Below are 5,071 nucleotides of genomic sequence, written 5' to 3' on the forward strand. Positions count from 1 at the left end.
AAAAAGCCCCCACTCACCAGCTCCTGCCAGGTGAGGGGCAATCTCCACTGCCCTGTGCTGGACAGGGAGCTCTGCCATGAGCTTCCAGAAGCCCTGATGGCCGCTTCAGCAGCCGGTGATTGGGACCTTTATTTTTTTTTTAAAGGACCAGGAGCTCGGGTGGGCAGGGCAGCCATGGAGGGGCTGGGAGACCAGGAGGGGGTCGGGGGCTCATGGCAGAGCACCCCATGCAGTGTGGTACAGTGAGGGGCAGTGGGGATCACCTCCCCACCTGGCAGCAGCTCGTGAGTGGGGACTTTTTTTTTTTTTTTTTTTTTTTTTTAAGAGTCGGGATCTGCGGCAGGCAGGGCTCGGAGGGTGCTCATGGGGGCTGGGGGAGCAGGCAGGGGATGGGCCTGGTGGGAGTCCCCCCATGGTTGCTTCCAGCCCCCCCCCCCCCCACTTACCAGCATGAAGTCCAGGTCCAGCTCCCTTTAGCAGTGAGTGGGGACTGCCCAAATCTCTGAAGCTCTCTGAATCTTTTCCAAATTGATTTGAAGATCTTCAAATAAATTTGGACCTTTTTATTGGTCTCCTCATTGGATTTAGATTTAGAGATTTGGCCACCAAATTGAGCTGAATCTTTTCCAAATTGAATCAGCACCTGAAGCTTCATACAGCCCTAGTGTTCATATACTTCTATAGATCATATACACACACAATTCACAATTCATAAATGTAGCCAACTCAGCAGCCCCAAATGTAAGCATGAAAAAGGATATAAATAATATCATATTTAAACTAGCATCCATCATGTAAAGAAAATATGGCAACTTCCGGTTTCTTCCTTTTCTCTGTCTTCTGTGTCATTTGCTCTTAGGATAACTTATCCTGGGAGCACAGACAGAGGTAACGATTGATTTCAAAGGATATGGATACAAACTGTTCTAACACAAGGTCTACAAGGTCCTGTAGCAATATGAGCATGACAAAACTGCTCCAACACTAACCCTGCTTCATTCAGGGTCAATGTTAGCTAATTGTATTGCTACAGGATCATGCAGACTGACAGATCATAACAGCTGATGCACACCCCTTAGCAACAGCTATCCCTCACCTGTTAAAGTCACTAAAATGTCCATGCCATGTGTCAACAATGAATATATTGTATATTGTACATGTATAGATGCTAGAAACTTCTGAAGAGGAAAAAAAAATCACCATACTGATATTTGTCTCATCAGTGACAGCATTTTGAAACTCAGAGCCATACAGACTGCTGCTCTTTCAAGTTATTTTTAAGAGAAGTTATTCTGCTTATCTTGCTTATCTTTTTGACAGAGCTGTCTATTTTTTTCTCTCCCATATGAATATGTGAAACAAACATCTTTTTGAGTCAATGGTTAGCCTGTCATCAGGCAAAGCTCCACATCAGCTGAGCAAAGCACTGAATAGAAAGTCCTATTTTAATTTCCTCTTGGATTTATTTTACAACCAAAATTAAAACAATTTGAATAGATCATATAGAATGATTAATTAAATTAGGCCCCCCACCATTCTACTATGATGCTAACAAACTCTCCTTTCTACTCCCACTCATCAAGAATCAATTACAATGTTAAAGTTCAGAGCCCAAAAGTGATTGGAAAGAGGAATTTCTCTTCTTTTCCAATTTATTTTTAAGTTATTTCAATGGAACTCAGAAAAGTCTAATAATCCTTGACTATTTCAATAAGCCTTGTATTTTTTCTTTTCTTTATTACTGCAAGCTGAGATATTATAACCTTTGGTGAAAAAACTAAGCTCCAAGAAAGCATTGTAATGCCTTGACTCCAGTCATCATGCAATGTTGATATGTCTCATTGCTGTCTTGTCAGAACCTATAATCTTCCCAGAACCAATACCATCCAAAATGAGGGGGGCAGGGGGCAATTCTAATCCCAATCCAAGCCTCTATATGTTCCTCTAAGGGCCACAAAAACAATAATTCCATACAGAAGAGGTTTCCACTTGTGAGACTCTGGCATAGGGCACTGTACAGCAGCCTCACACTGATCCTCTTGCAGCTTCTTGTATAAATGGCACATAAATCGAGTGTGAGAGTGGGAAGCTCCATTGCAATTACAGAAATTTTGGATTGCTTGTGGGGAACTGTGACTTTAAAAAAGCCTGCCATGAGTATGTTGGAGCCACTCATCTTGTGCAGTGCCTCATGTTACATAATGCTGAGAGGTTAGAACTGATAAATAAAACAGAACTACATTAGACTTGTTACCTCTGAGTGATTATTAGGAATGTACTGTTCTTGGTTTCAGAGCAGCTTACAGGTAGGTCGCATAAGGCTGCTGTAAATTAAAGCAAGAACGATGTTGATGTCCAGCTGCCCCAGAATCCACACAACACAAATGTTACCTTTGCTCCCCTTCCCCCACGGCTGTGCCTCTGTAGAGCAGTTCAAAATGCTGCATGCACAAACAGTTGTATGGGTAAATCCATGTTTGATAATGCAGTTCAATGTTTAGTTCAGTGATACATTTCTGCTTGCTCAATGTTTGTGGGTTCAATTTGGTACCCTTGAAAAGATGGTTCTTTCTGCATTAGTCTAGTCCATCTCTTTCTCTTCTTAGTGCAACAACTACATTTTCAACCTTTCATCTCCAGAATTTTCAGTCTAAAAAACAGGTAAAAAGTATTTGGTTATTCAAAGTTCATTCTTCAGAATCTCTATGTTTAATGTAACTCTCTTCCCTGACTGACTTTTTTAGCAACGGTCTTCTGCTAAAACTCTGATTTTGAAGAGCAGTAGATTCAAATCCCCTCAGCCTGAGCTGTTCTGCTACAGAACACATGCAGTTTGCCTGTTAATCTAGACTCCAACCTGAAGAGGAGGAACAGCAGTGCAAACAATCTATGGCCTTCCTTTCTGAGAGGTAATATGCTTGAAGCTAATTAATAGCTCAGGACAAAATGGAGACAGGAGATATAAGAATTCCTACAGCAACCCTGTTAGAAGAACAACTGTGTTCTTTCAAGCCCTTCTTCATGTCTAAATCTCCATTCTAGTTCTGCTCCCCATTGAACAAAGAGGTGCAAACAAGGATCCTTCCTACTTCCAGGCCTCTGGAATAAAATTAAGCTCTCTCATCACATGTATAACAAGATTTCCTATCCAGTTAGGTTCTTTCTGTGAATAGCAACTCTATAATCTTCCCTCCTATACATCTCCAAACTTAAGAACTTATGAATCTATACTGACATTTTATTTTGCACACACACAAAACACATTTTTGTTGACTTCCCATCTGCAGAGGTGCTAGCCAATTTGGCACCCTAGGCAAAGATACTGCTAAGTGCCAGACATCAATGGAAGGAAGGAGGTGCCAAGTGCTGGAGAACTGGAAATGCCGAGAAGTAGGTAAGAGTATGGGGATGTGAAACAGTCGGCTGTTGTTTGTATCCCATCAAAATTGGTTCCTGGGTATGGTATCCCACTTGCCCTTTCCCAGTTATGCTACTGCCCATCTGACATGCTGCCAGGTCTAAGATGGTCTTCTCTACCTTTAAGTTAAATACAGACATTCAAAAACCCTGAGGCAGAATCAATCCAATCTACATGGGTTTCTCTAAGCTGCATAGATTGGATCAGGAGTGAAGGGAACATACCTTGGACCTTCTGTGGGGGGAGGCAGGTAGATGCCTGCACAGGCTGGGGGAGCTCCTGCATGTCTCCCAGTGTGCCACTGATTGCTGAGGACAGCCAAGCAGGGGCCATCCCTGAGTGGCTGATAGCACATGTCCCTAATCCCCTGCTGTCAGCCACAAGGTTGGAGGGAGCCAGCACAGAGTCTCTCCCCAGCCTCACCCTCTTCCCCCCCCTGCCCCAAACCTGTGGTTGTCTGCCAGTTGTAGTGGAGGCCAGGGGGAAGACAAGGAAAGTTGAGGTCCCTGCTATGCAGATCCAAACCCTCAAAACCCAGCCAGAACAGCCGGGGGGGTGCCAAGATGGGGAAACCTGTTCCGTTCTGCCCTCCCTGCACTGTGGCTCAGAGCCACATGACTATCCACAATGCCAGGAAGCAGAAGTGAGGGAGGAGCATAGCTCCTGTCACACAGACCCATATTGGCCCTCCTCCAGACCTGAGCCAGCAATCTGGGGGTAGCCATACAGCAAGGGGCCCCATTCTCCCTTCCTGCCCCCAGGTCCTGGTGTGGCAAACAGCCATGTGGCTCTGAGCCATGGTTTCTACCTGTATCTGCCAGGCAGTTGGGTGAGGGGGTGGAGCAATGGTTCCCCCCCACCATACAGTCCTCTCCCATCTGTGCTGGCTTGAAAGGGGACTGGGGCAGGCATCTCCACTTTTCTCCCCTCCTGCTAACAGCAAGTGCAGGTGGGGGGAGCAGGGTTGTGGAGAGAAGCCATGTTGGCCAGGCAGGCCAGGCAGTGGGCAAGGGGGGAAGCCCCCATCACACAGCTCCCCCCATCTATGCTGGCTGTGGGGACTAGGGCAGGGAGAGAACCACCCATCCACTGCTCAGCTGAGCTGACAGGCACAGACAGGACAAAGGACTGGGAAGCAGAGACTTTGCTTTGCTGGAGGTCTGGGATAGAAGTTCAATGGATTGGTCTAACCTAAACCAATTAAATCTGATACTACATCCACCCAGGTCTATCTTAAACCAGGTTCTACCATTTTTAAATTTTTGTGTGTGTGCTGAACTTCGGTTCAGTTGCAGGTTTAGACCAGTGTCTGACCACCTAAATCAGAAAAGGTGCTATGTTTGCACCTGGCCTTAGTCTATCTTGCCTCCCTTCTGACAGATTTCTGGGCTACAGATAAGTAGACGAAAGTATGGAGATTATCTAATCCAATCTTTGCTTGAGGCAGAGTCATCCCTATTCAAAATAGTCCATACAAGTCTATCAGACCTATTTCTAAAACTATACAAGCAGCCCTACTGCACAACTACAATACATATTGCCCAAAGATGATAAAAGCACTCTAATCTGCCACAGGTAAAGAATCAGAACAAAGACTCTCAGTGTCCCACTACTGCAAGAATTGTTAAAAATGTACTCAAAAGATATCCAAAG

Source organism: Gavialis gangeticus, unplaced genomic scaffold (genome assembly GCF_001723915.1).
Source record: "Gavialis gangeticus isolate Ggan-Ray unplaced genomic scaffold, GavGan_comp1, whole genome shotgun sequence".
NCBI lineage: Eukaryota > Metazoa > Chordata > Crocodylia > Gavialidae > Gavialis > Gavialis gangeticus.